General features: G+C 38.2%; 1 protein-coding gene across 10 annotated transcripts in view; it reads left to right on the forward strand.

The window, feature by feature from the left end:
* gria4a (glutamate receptor, ionotropic, AMPA 4a) overlaps positions 1 to 14,668 on the forward strand; it is a 126,795-nt gene that overhangs the window by 24,310 nt on the left and 87,817 nt on the right. The window lies entirely within an intron of this gene.

Genomic DNA, 14,668 nt, shown 5'->3' on the forward strand with positions numbered 1-14,668 from the left:
CGGTCAGTCCTTAATAATGGAGGTGCAATGATTAATCAACAACTAATCGATTATCAAATGAATTGATAATTGTTTTTGATAATTGATGTGTCATCTAGATTTAGATTTTTTATTTTTTTTTTATTGTCTAAATGCTCGGAATTCCAGATCCTCAACCGTAATTATTTTCCCATTTCTGTAGTCCTCCATGAAAGCAGATTGGTTATCTTAGTTTAGAAACAAAATAAAACAATTAATTTTAAAAAACTATGCTCAACATTTTTGCTGATTTTCCAAGGCCAAACTAGTAACTAAATCATTATTCATTTCAGTTTGATCACTGTCAATTTGAAATAATGTCCCTTTAAAAGAAAGGGTGCTAAATTAAGCATTTTAAAATCCGATTAATCAATTAATTAAGAAAAATAACCAACAGATGAATCGATTGCTTAAACGGAAAATATATACAGTATATGTATTTGTGCTTATTGTTTTTGATGTGGATGAAAGTAAGGGCATGAGTTAATATTGATAAGTGTCACATGGTGGCACACATTTAGAGATGAGAAGCATGACCTTTCACACACACACACACAACCCCTGGCTCGGTTGTATTTACTGTTTCCATTCTGTTTTCAGGAGGACACGCGTAGGCCGCATACAAGCACACGGCACAACACCGCAAACGTGTACTCGATGATAGCACAAACACACAAGCCTCAAAGCCAGAGTCAGCCTTTAAGCATTGCATCCCTAATGGCCCATTGCTATTCTGTGGGGGTAATAGAGTCCACCAGGTAATTCATCATGCTTACAAACACGCAGTGACAGAGTAGGAGGCAAAAAGAAAAAAGAAAAAAGCTATTAAATCTATCCGAGAAAGGCCGCTGCTTTTATGGAGAGAGGAATGCTTTCATGGAAATAGAAAGACAACAATTAATTATGCAATCTGTGGTGATTATCACATGGGGCAGATGCCCGGGGACATATGAGTGCACATGAGCGCAGATGCATGTACTTGTCTTGGAATGCGTATGCCAGGCCGAGAGGAGGCGGCTGTCGAGCGGCTACGGACGCGTTTGCGTGTTTGCTTATAGGTCAGCGTCTATCGGACAGCGTTGGTATTTATCTCTTTTGGCCTGCCGCTTCACCTGTCTGTGTCGGCGCACGTGTGAGTGCGTATATCACAGTTTGCCCACTCACACTCTAACCTCTTCCGGCTGTGGAAGTGGAGTGTGTCACACACACGTGAATGCACGCGCAATAATCAATTGGGCCTTTCAGACAGTGATGGATGGATACTCCTTGGCTTCTATTTTTACCCTTCCGCTCGTCTTGCGTCTGCCTTCTTATCTTCACAGGAAACATACACGTGTAGCATTATAGAAACCACAAACTGTAGCAGCCTTGCTTTACCTATCTGGGGGTTATTTATGATTGTATGCATTCCTGATACATTTGAATAATTGATGACTCATGTGTGTGTTTTTGCCTTGGCAGCAGCCCAGTAGATTTCTCCTTGAAAAGCCCAGCACCGCGTTACAAATGGCGGCCCCGCGAGGGGACTCCAAGCCCTTTTTCCGAATCGTTCTGAAATGTGTCCAGGCAAAACAAGATCGAATATGAAACTAAGTAGTGTCAACTCTCCTGAATGTGTCTCATTGGGAGATAGCTAAAAAAAAATGAAGGAAGACACCTGGTTGAGATGATGATTTGTGGAGAGGGATATTCGTCGACTCAAAATTCGGAGCACTTGGTCAACAAGAAAACAGAATCACAAACTAATTGGATGTGACATTTATTTTACAAGATGTTTTTATACAACGTTGACATGGAAATTGTATGGTTGAAAATCATGACTACCCAGACATACAATGTGCAAGTAACTAAGGAAAAAGAAACAATGCATGCTTTTAGGGGTGTGAATTGCCTAGTACCTAGCGATTCGATTTGTATCACGATTCATAAGTCACGATTCGATTCAATATCGATTAATGCCGATGCGAATCTATACATTTATTTTTGCAATTTATTTTTTTACTCAAATTTAGAAAATACTAATCAGTAAACTTGTACACTGTAAGATTTGAATGAAAATGTATTTATCTGATAATTCAGGCTTATAACTGTGCCACTGCATTTAACAAACAGGTTGCAGTCTGTTTCATGTTTGAATAGCACCGGAAAAAAAATATTAAGGCTTAATGTTCCCTTAATATAACATTCTTCCATACTTGATGTGTAAATCGGAACCCTAAGTAAGACGTTTTGTTGAATATTCTCATAAAAAATTGTTTAAAAATCGATTCAGCCGCATATCAAATCGATTCGATATATCGCGATTATATTGCAGAATCAATTTTTTCCTAACACCCCTACATGCTATGGGGGGGGGGGGGTTGCTGGACACGAAATGTATCCAGGCTGGTCCTGCAATATTAGAAGCTAATCTGGGGTTGTCATGGTAGTAACAAAGATACTATCCTCCTTATTATAATCAGCATACCATCATTTAGTATGATTCTCAACTTAAGTTCTTACTTGAGGGCTAAATTGTATTATTATTGCCTATCAGATCGTTTTAACAGGACAAAATCCAATATCCAGCCTGTATCATCCCTCCATTTAGAGAGGCTTTAAGTTGGTAAATGAAAACTAGCTGAGCATCCACATTACCTCTTGGCAGTGTGGAAAGGGTTCAAAACAAGGTCAAATTTCATCCCATCTGGGGCCCTTTTAGTTGGAGGAGTCACCAGAGGCTGTGCACTAAATGGGTTCACCAAGTGCCTAAAGGAGCCCGCTGCTGTTGTTTTTCATGCAGCCTCTAATTTTCTCCAACTGACACAGAGGTCACTGATTGGGGTAGTTTTCGTTTTTTGTGTGTGTGTTTTTTTAAAAAGGAAAAAATGTACTTGCAAACACTTCTATTTTCAGCCCGTCTGTGTCCATATGTCTGGCAGCAAATGCTCTTCCTAATGATATTGTATTTCAACAAGCCCTCCATTAGCAGCAATTACACAATGTTAACTATGCACTCCACTCTGAAAAGCTTTTTGGGAAGTAGACAGAAATGAGAACATAATATTGTATTATTGCACTTCATTAGATATGATTGAAAAATCGAATGAGAGAAAAGTTTTTAATAACATATTAAGTCTTTACAATGATGATGAAGTTTAGTTGTGCTTTATAAAAGATATCCAATATAAATATGACTTAGGGTGTCCCTGTGGTTTCTCAGGTAACGGAGGTAACCACCATATTTGGAATATCTCTCTGTATGCTTTTATGAAATTATTGTTGGCGTGGCTGCTTAACATTGGGCCTAATGCATTTTGTTGTTGGAAATTTAAGTTAATAAATAATATATAATATTTACTCATTCACTGCCATAAATTCATTAAAAATATTAACAATTAAAAATTAGGGGCAAGAGGCAATTAAATGTTTTCATGGTAATTAATCACATGACTTCACTAGTTAACTCGCAATTAATCACAAATTTCATATCTGTTCTAAATGTACAAACATTTTTTTTAGGTTTTTATACTCTTGTTAACAAAAGTGGGAACAATTTTTAAACTAATAGAAATAGTTCAAATGAATTTTTGACGTTTGGAGCAATCAATGGCAGCGAATGAGTTAATAACTCATTAAAAACTCCTCCATACTACCATTTTACAGTGTTGCCCATTTACCCTAAAAAGTAACTTTAGTTACTTTACTGATTCCTTGCTTTGAAATATAACTTAGTAGTTATTTAGTTACTTACGGATGACTTGATTTTAAAAGTTATTACATTAGATCACAATTTACTTTAATAGTTATATTCAGCAAATACCGACAAACCACTTAAGTGACTTTTAAGTTTGTTTTTTATTAAAAAAATTAAATGAAGACCTTTTTTTATTTAAAGCTGCTCAATGTAGAAATTTGCCCCAAAATATCTTTACAATCGCCTTTTTATTTGACCATTTAGGACTGAACATCTTCTAATTAGCACATTACATACACCTTGACTTTTCAGGATGGGTTTTCAGACTGGATTCGGGTTCGGATTTCCCGCCCTCCGTATGCGGATGTGACATCATACTCGTTCCTGTGAAGGTTTTTATTTTTTATGAAGTGACAGAGTTTGGGTCCAACACAGCTTGACACTATTGCTTTAAAGATTGTCGTTTATAACACTGGCACTTTTATCAAATCATCTCTCCAGCAAATCTAGTGAGAATGTTACTTCAATCCAACATAACCCTTATTGTTGTCTGAGTGATATCAATTATTGTCTAATATTGTCTAACAGGGCTGATTGTGTTTTTGAGAGAGTGACAGATACTCTTTCAAAAATCATCAAGCTGACGGATAAGAGGGTGGAGCTTATTACAGTGTCTTATCGTGGAAGTGTTACACTGACTTATAATTACACACACAGTTAAATTCTCCCTGACTCAGACACTCAATCACACACCTATTGACACACACGTTGTCTCGTTCCTTCACCCATCCTCCCACGGGCTCGCTCCCTCGCACACATAGTCCCGCACACATGGTCACACGCCGGAGGGGATGATGGGATGATACTACAGATGGCTTACTAGAGTAATATTCTCCATATGGGAAGGTAATATCATCAGAACAGTCGTCTGGGGAGAGAGAGTGGCTGATTGGATCTGGAGAGGAGAGATGCTACATGATGCCAATGGACTGCGTTTAGTCATATACAATAGGTTAGGATTGTATTTGTGGTAACAAAAAAATATTTAAAAAAAAAAGAAAAAGAAAAAACAAGAAAGAGAGAATGTGTCCACGTTTGACTTGAGATGTTTTGTTCTTTTATACATGCTGTATACTAGTCACTGTGGACAAGCTAAGCAAATATAGTGTAATTGGTGCAACTGACAAACCAACAGGCTTTTGGCTTGAACTTTTAATGAATATTAAAATGCTCTCATGCTTGTGTTTGATTTCCCTGACTACTCTGGTTTCTTTCCACCGTCCAAAAACATGCACTTTATAAACAGTTGGGTCAAAAGTAACCCAACTATGGATCAAAATGGACCAATCCACTTTATGAGTCAATTTGACCCAACTTTGTTTTTTACAAAATGACGCTTTTTTTTTTTTAACCCAAATTAAGGATCTGACCAATATTTATGAGTTGTTTTACACTAAAAGACCCATTTCTTGACTCAAAGTTGGGTCAAATTGAGCCAAGAAGAGGATCGCTCCGTTTTTGACACTATAGTTGGGTTTTCAAACCAATTGTTTTTAGTCTTTCTTTCTTTTTCTCTTTTTCTTTCTTTCTTTTTCTCTCTTTCTTTTTTATCTCATTCTTTCTCTCTCTCTCTTTTTCTTTTTCTTTCTTTCTTTCTTTCTCTCTCTCCCTTTTTTCATTCTTTCTTTCTTTCTCTTTCTTTCTTTTTCTTTCTTTTTTTTTCTTTTTCTCTTTCCTTCTTTTTCTCTTTCTTTCTTTCTCTCTATCTTTCTCTCTCTTTCTTTTTCTTTCTTTCTTTCTCTCTCACTCTTTCTTTTTTATCTCATTCTTTCTCTCTTTCTTTCTTTTTCTTTCTTTCTTTCTTTCTCTCTCTCCCTTTTTTTTCTTTCTTTTTCTTTCTTTCTTTCTCTTTCTTTCTTTTTCTTTATTTTTCTTTCTTTTTCTCTTTCTTTCTTTCTCTCTATCTTTCTCTCTCTTTCTTTTTTTTCTTTCTTTCTCTCTCTCTCTCTCTCTCTCTCTCTCTCTCTCTCTTCTTTCTTTCTTTTTAAAGTTGCATTTTATCAGTCCTGAGGCCATCAGTATTCGACAGCTTTGACTTAGCAGTTTTTATAAGCATGACATTTCATTGTGCATGCCTCACCAACTGGAGAATCATTGCAAAATTGCCGCCCGTCAAGAGGTCCTCGGCTGCATTTCATGAGTTTGAGAAGCTTCGTGGCCGTCACACTGACCTATCAATTCAATGGCAAGTTTCTCCAAACAGGATTTGTTCTTGAAAAAAGTCACAACAGACGGCTCCTACTACCACCACTGATAAAAACACTAAGCTCTGAGAGCAGGCGTTAATGCAAACAGGGAAAGTCCATCTAGGATCTGGAACTCAGCATCTACAAAGGTTTCACTTAGTGGATACTGAAAGACTTCAAGCGAAGTGTAAGGATGCTCTACAACTCGAAGTCAGCAGGGCCCCAAGTGTTGGGTGTCAGGTGGCAATTAGAATGCTCCTCCAATATCAATTGGCGAGTCATTGGCAAGGGAAAGACATGCTTAGAAAAACTGCAAAGCCTAAGCTGTGAAATGCAGATTGCCTCCCCTCTGTCTGAAATGAAATAGAAAAAAAAAAGGATGTGTATTAGTGTCTTTAGGGACCCTGTAAATTGTCATAGATGTGGCCGGTGACTAGTCCCGACTCTGCCCTGCCTCTCGTCTAGTAAACTGCGATAATCTACAGCTCACTTGCGACGCTACTGAGTGCAAAATGTACAGAAAATGGATGGCTGGATAAAGATAAACATTAGGATCAAGACAGGCAATCTCAAATATATGACTCCATTTACACCATTTTCACACTGAACCAACCATGAAATATCAATCACTCGCTAAACAAACAATATGATATAATCTTTTTGAACATAATCCAGCCTTCAAATCACTTCAACGGTCGACCACCGTGTAAAAGACTGCAAGCTCGTTTTTAATGATGTTTAGATAAAAAAATAAAAGAGCATTACCAGTTGTGTGCGTTAGGGAGTGGTTGCGACAAAGCTTCCAGTTGAGACAAAATGGAAGATGGGAGAAACGATGCTGGAGAAACACTGCACACTAACCACACAGTGAGCTGGGGAGCAGTCTCTTATTTATTAATCGTACCAACATTGGGTTTTTACTACAATTCATTGCATAGACAGCAGTGCAGTGGATCATTGTTATGTGTCTCCCTGCGTGAGTCTGTCTCCAACTATCTATCAAATCATTTGTTAACATCCTGCATGTCTGTTCACATACTATCACATACGAGGGTTTGTGCGTGCAGTTATCTACTGTTTGTTTTTGACTGTCCGCATGCAGAAATCATAGCCCCAAGAGCGACGTAAAGTATGGAGCCAAGTCCTTGGAATTTGGCTGCGAAGATACCGCTCTGAACATGCACGTGATCTGTTTATTTATAAGCTTGCTGATGAACACGCTGACATTTGTAAGTTGAATGCATTCTTCTATAGGGAGCATTCGGAGAAGTCTGCCTCCATTCTCTTATTGATGTTGCCTGCAAAATGCCAAGAAAGGATGCCCCAATGAGCGTTTGAATTCAATTTCATGTAACACCAGTTATCACTTAGTGTCAATGTGCATGCAAATGTTTTTCTGTCTCTGCATGTGCCCTTGTGATTTGGGTGACCAGACATGCCGAATTATCAGTCCTGGTTTTGAGCCGTGTGTCCCGAATTTCGGTGGATTTCACCGGCTTTATTGTTTTGTCTCATTTTTACAGAGGTTTTTTGGGCCCTTGTGTATGTCAATTGAAAATGTTGAGAATTTTTTTTTTAATCAACGGTAATACAATTAGTCTGTAGAAAAACTAGAATTAGGTTGCATAATGGTAACTATGTCAGATTGCTTATCATTCAAGAGCTCATAATGACTGTGTCACTTAGTAGAGTGCCAAAACAAAAGTGGAAAAATGTGTGTAATACTATATCCCTTAGGGGTTTGGGCAACGACAGACAGGTAGTGCCATTTTTATTCTGGGTAGGGGGTGTCAGAGATTTGCACAGTGAAAGTACATTTGTTCACTCTTACATATTCAAACTAATCCAGATCCTCACCAAAATGGAATCTTCTTTTGTGCATTGCTTGTTTTTGCATAATCACACTAACTCTAGCTGGCCTACTTGTAACTGTTTACTATACCAAAAGAAACCCTGCAAAAAAAACAAGCAATATAAGGCAGACAAAGGTAAGGAATACTTCTGTAAATTTCAATACCTTCCTTTCTTTGTGCATTTTTTTGTAATTGTGAATTCATGCAGCTGACATTCATTCTTTGGCTTGTGTCTTTCTGCCCGGCCTTTACTGTCATGTTTTCCACTGTCCTGAGCAAACCAATAAAACATTGAGTGCCGTGTTCAAGGGCATCTCAAAAGTGGCTGTTCAGTTGGAACACTACTGATTGCAACCCCGAGCCCACATTCATTCTCGCTGCCCTATGTAGTCACAGTCTAATGCTGCTTTTATAATGTGCGCCACTGTTTTATGGCCTTGCTTAGCATTTAAACAGGCTGCGCATATATTGCACAGATATAGAAATAACCTAATAACCTAGTAAAATACACTCTAGGCATGTGTTTATAGAATTTACGGCACTTAAAATGTTTTTTAAAAGTTCTTTAAATAGTCTGTTCAAACAATACATACGCCTTTACATAATTGCTGTACATACAGTATAATTACTAACACAATTTTACATCCTTTTACATAATATATTGAGAGAGAGACAGAGAGAGAGCAATAGATAATACATACATATTGTACAAACAGTATTCAAAAATGGAGTAACAACAGTTAGAAATATATATATTTATAGCAGGGCCTTGAAAACTGAACCGCGATATAATGGGGGATTACCATATTAAGAATGCTATAGTTTGTTCTATGCTAGACCCTAACAGACCAATATATCCAAACTAATTATACGGTATCCTGATGGGTCAAAACCTCATTTATAGGTACTGAAAGCTCTGCACTAATAAATAATTTCTTCTGATTTTATTAGCTAGTAACAAGTAACGGAGATGGTTAAGGAATATGTTTTGGAGTAAAAGTCTACATTTTGGTAGTAATAGGGAAAGATGCCAGAATTGTAAACAATGAAGTACAGTTCTTTATTTTTTAAATATTTTTTTTAACTTAAGTATAGTAATAAAGTATTTTTACGCCTTCTTAAAATAATAGTCATTTTTCAGATTTTTCAGGAAACACAAAAAATTTAACCATTTGCATCATGAGGAGATGATTTAGCCCCCCAAAAAAAGCAAAGAAAATGACTTAATTCATTATTTTAAGAGGTTGACGATTTGTACCGTTACCTTACAAGACCGCATAGAGAGAATACTCTTTTGAAGCCCAGTTCATGGTACCCCCTAAATGCAAACATACCACTGCCACCTGAAGTTCAAATGAAAATGTCTTTTGAATGACCTAAAATCTAAGAGAAAGAAAGTTGTCATTTCAAAATTGAAGGAATACAGTTGAGCCAATGAGATATCAAATATGTACAAATTTGAAGATTACACATGACTTGTGTTATTGGCTCCAATCATCAGGAAAAAGCAGTGATCGGCGGATGAATGACTGTGAATCCATAGTAGCCCTCAGGATTCGTCCGCTGGGAAATGATTAGGTTCTTTCTTATTTTTTAGGGAATCAGATCTTACGGCAAGATGATGTAGCAGGTGTGAGCATTGTCGTAAATCGGCTGTACACGGATTTGTGTGATTAAGATAGGATTACCAGTGCATGTGTTTTTATTAACTCTTGCCAGAGCCAAACTGAGAGGCTTGCACTTTCATACAGAATTGCACCTGACTGCATTAGTTGGGAAGAATTAATTGGAATGTGATTAGCATTCATCAGCAGTGGTTGAATTTGTGCTTAGGGACAAGTACAGACTGTTCAATGTGCTGCTACCCTGCAGCGTGTGCGTGTGTGTGCTTGTGGATGTGTGTGTGTGCAGATTCCCATGGGAGCAGAGAGTGTAACTCCACTCCCGGGAGTGGAGAGTGAAGAAGTGTGGACAAACTGAGGAATTTAGAATGCTATGAGAAAAGAGAGCTCTTGCCAAACTCTGAGATCACTAACCAACTCGCGTGTATGATAGTTGTTGTTGTGTAAATGCTACTGGCAGCTATTGCTTTTCTCAGACCAAAAACGTACCCAATATTGGACTGTGAGATGATTGACAGAAAGCAATGACATGCTTATGATATCTCAAACATACATGCATGGCTCTTTCTGAATTCATTTCTGTCTTTGGTATGCCATCTCCCAATATTCATATGCAGCTAGTCAGAGAACTGAAATGTCGAGTATTTATTATTTTTTTTCACTTGTTCTACTTATTAAGTTAATATGCTGCCGTTGGCTAATACTTTTTGGTACAACTAAGGTATATTCAGTAAAATCCAATATGAGCAGTGATTTTTTTTTCCTGTTAAATCCTACCTTTAAATGGATAATAATGCTCGCTGATATTATATTACAGCAACAATGTTACAATGCTCATTACAGTAATCCCTTGATATTTGTGGGGGAAGCAGACCAAGCCCTGCCGCCACTTTGTACAATCAGCAAAACTAAACAGAACACAATCAAAGGGTGGAAGGCAGTCTACAAATGCCTATCGGCAGTGGCCAACTTTACAAGTGGAGATCTTTTAAATATACTTTGCGCACTCCGATCTCCTGCATCTACACGCCATGAAGACCGCACAGTTCTCTTTGTGTGGAATTTACGGGGAATGAGTGGAGCCGCATCGATTGATCGGGAGTCGGCTGCCGTCACTCCCACAACGGCGCACAACAAGGCAAACGCCTCTGCGCTTGTCTAGGAAAATACCAAAAGAAAGAAAACGCCACACACGCACACAGTTAAACAGTGCTTTCCGCTTGACTTGCGTTGGGCACGAAAATAGTTTTACTTTTTAGTGCCGTTGAAGTCCACTGTTGCCTTGTTTATCTCATTTAGAGCTGTCGAACAATTAATTTTTCAACAATGTTTCATAATTAATCGCGATTAATCACGTTTTTCTGCTTCTTCTCTTTTCTTCAAAGACTATTCTAATAGCTTTCTTTGATCCTTGAATAGAATACTGTACTTCTGTAAAATTCAACTGTTAAAACAAAACCATCAAAATGGGCTCAGCTTTACAAGCCATCTTTTTTTTTCTCATGGAAACAATTCTCAGAACTTCTCGCTTACATGTTTACTTCTGTTCAGGATCACCACACTTCAGCAGCAAGAGAGCAGGAAGAGAAAAAAAATGAAAACAATTAAATAAAACTCACTCAAGGGTTAAGGTTCGAACTCACGACCTTCAGGTCGGGAGACTGCCACACTACAACCTGAGTTATGCCCCTTTTCTCCAAGAGACCAAATATCGTTTTTGGTCAGTTGGAGAGGAAGATACCATGCAATCATGGAATCAGCTGCAGCTGACATGAGCGATATATACTAGGAGAAAGCAGGAGCTGCGTGGCTCAAGGAGTAGATCTGATGTCTCTCAAGCTGAAGGTCGTGAGTTCGTTCCTACATTGAGTTACTTTTAATTTCTTTCTTTTTTTCCCAATTCTTTATTTTACTCTCTTCCAAGTGTAAATCTAGAGATGGGAAAATGAAGCCTCATGAAGCTTCATGAAGCACTTTTACTATTTTTTTTACTCCTCTAGATGGTGCTCTTGGTTCAAATATAAAGGCTAGTGCAATGAAAATGTATTACATTTCCACTGCCTTTTTAAACCAATAGTGCCATCTAGAGGAGTCAAAAAATATCACAAGTGCTTCATGAGGCTTCATTTTCCCATCACTAAATATTACTCTAAAACTGAGTCGATTTGGTCCATATCTAAATAGAGTCAAATTGAATCTATCGAATTTACTGTGTAGTACAAGGGCAGAGACCTTTTACTTATCTCTGATATATTCAGAGAGAATAACAAATCACGAACATATACGCAGAATCGTGTCACTGAAGGGTATTTGGAGTCTTGCTCAAGGACACTTCAACCCAAGAACACAAGCCTTGGTGATCAAGCCACCTCTTGTGCATTCATGAGCCCACCGCTCCCACCTCACACAAGTCACAGCAGCCTCCGTCTTCTGTTGACCATCGAATCGAATTTGAGGTGAATGAACGAAAACATGTCAAATAAAATCCAATTGTATAGAAGGACAAGCGCAGGATTAAGAGGCCAAAGGATACAACACGTCATGGTGTGCTGGAGAGAACAATAAGACGAGTGGAAAAATAAGGAATTAATAAATGAGTGGAGGCGTGAGACCGCAGGTGAAATGAGTGTTGGGATGTCATTCCCTCTGTTAAATTACTCGCCTGTTTATCTAGTGCATTCAATCACTGTGGATCTACTCTACTGAAAGGGCTTGCGCACAAACATTAAATGTACTGTGAAGATTGTTTTAATACGATCAGAAAATTCCATTTGAAAACACTCTTGTAGTCCGTTGCTTCCAAGATGCAAAGACGCACACACACACACACACACACACACACACACACACACACACACACACGCACAAGAAAAAAAACCTAACTGGTTTGTTTTACTATCTTTGTGGGGCCATCTCATTGACATAATGCATTTCTTAGCCCCTTCCCCTAAACCCAACCATAAAAAATGATTGCCTACCCCTTATTCCTTACCCTAACCTCAACCATAACCCAATTCAAACCTAAACTGTAAAACCAAGTCTTGACCCTCAAAAAGAGGTCTCAACTTGTGGGGTCTAACAAAATGGCCCCGGATGGATGGGTGGGCCCCACAACTCTGTGAAATCTCAGAATGTTGGCCCCACTATGTAACAAAAACAAGACCACACACACACACACACACACACACATTGAAGTGTTAGCTTTTGATGTATTGATACATCTGCTCTTATAACATCCAAGTTTTGATGAAACATGACTGTTTTACGCAGGAAGTGGAAGCAGTCACCTTGAGTCTCTCTGATTTACGTTTTTGATTTTCAGTGAGCCGGGTGTGATAAACGGAGCTATTTTGTCTTCCCATGAAAGGGGCACCAGCTGCACCACCACCTCTGGCAACGGACACTCGTCCAAGCCCTCCCTGCTGCATTCAAATGTGAAATTAGTTGAAAAGCGGCCAAATTTGCAGGGCCCCTGTTTACTTGTTTGTCACACATTCAGGCACTGATACATATTGTATAGTCTCTATGTGACATTAGCTTCAAAGTTTTAATTTGCTTTTATATTATGCTCATGCCATGCATGCCCGCTTCATAAATGCCTACAGATAAATGAGGACGCTACAAAAAAAAAGAGGCTTAGTGGCCCTGAGGCAGTCAGGCAATGTGGAGTTGACAAGATGAGCATACTTCAAGGTTTATGCAAGATGACAAAACTGCTAGCTAAATGAAAAAGCATGCCACAGGAGAGGCTCGCTTGCCAAGTCTACCAAGTCAGCGTGAAGACCACATCAGACTACCTACATACTGTATGAGTCTAGTGGGCACCCTGCTCTCCTTGCTCCCCATCTACCTGTCTGCAGTGATGAATGGTTTCGATATCAGCGGGGCATGTGTGTGTGATGAATGGCTGCTCATACAGGAAAGGCCCGTTAGATCTGAGCTACTGTTAGTAGCGCTTAAATTTGACCGGGTTACAGGGGGAAAAGCTTATGTGTCGCATTAGGCTTCCTCGTCGCTGTTTCACACACGCACTTGGATCTTGAAACACTTATCCCAACTGGTAGTAATACAAATGAGGGGTGTCAAATTTAGAGTGTTCATTTTGAGTTAATTTAAAGTTCTTTTAACTCCACTATTTTTTTTAACGCACGATTAATGACCGGCGATTACTTGGAAAGCCTGTACTGGTGGAATTCCAGTCACGCAGCAGACACGTCCACGTCAAAATTTAGCAGTAATAAATGTAATAATATGCATATATTTATGGAGACTGGGGTTAAGATGTATTTTACAATTTTAAAAATGTGCAGAATTTGACGTTACTTCATGTTATAGATTAGATAGCTCTGTCTTAATATGAAAAGAAAAATGCACTGTGATGTCACCAATGTCTTACGAATGCAATTATTATGCCACCTTGTTGCAGAAAAATAACCTCAACACAAATTAATATCACACGTTTTTTTTTACCGAACAGTACATCTTTTTGATTTTAACTCAATTTTATGAATTATTATAAAATTACTGTGTCAATGACTAAAAGAGGCATTCATATTTCTATTAAACATTTTTTTCACTTTAATGTTAACAAGAAAACTTTTTGTACATTTCATTGTACATTTAGAACAGATATGAAAATATTGAATTAATAATGATTAATGATAATATAATTATTGAAGTAATGTGATTAATTACGATCACAAAATTTTAATCGCCTGATATCCCTAATAAAAATAAAACATTCCAGACTCAAACTAACCTTTTAAAGGGTTTGATATGTTAAACCCTTTACAGTTAACTATAGGCATATAATGATTAAATCTTACCTTTTGACCCCAAGGCGATTTTTATGAAATATAACACGGAAGAAAAACGGAAGTAAAACGCCCAGTTCAGTAAAACCCCGCCTCTCCTCGTGTGCCTGCCACACCCCCGGTGAGCTTGCTGCAGCCTGCTGTTGGAGCTCTGCGTTTGAAAACTCCTCTGAATGACCACGCAACGCAAGCCATCAATTTTTCAATAAACATTTGAAATAAAACGGCGTAGAAGGAAGAAAAGAGAGGAAAAAAAACTGCAGGTTGCAAACCGCCGACCTGGTGCTTACAGGACTATCATGTTTACCACTACACTATCCCATAAGTTAGTTACAACAGCGCAAAGATTTCACTTGTATTGTAAGTATTGGCCAGAACCTTTTCTGGGATTTTAAAACGGCCAATTGTCATTGCACTTTGGCATTGCAAATGTGAAGAA

Source organism: Vanacampus margaritifer, chromosome 5 (assembly GCF_051991255.1).
Source record: "Vanacampus margaritifer isolate UIUO_Vmar chromosome 5, RoL_Vmar_1.0, whole genome shotgun sequence".
Classification (NCBI taxonomy): domain Eukaryota; kingdom Metazoa; phylum Chordata; class Actinopteri; order Syngnathiformes; family Syngnathidae; genus Vanacampus; species Vanacampus margaritifer.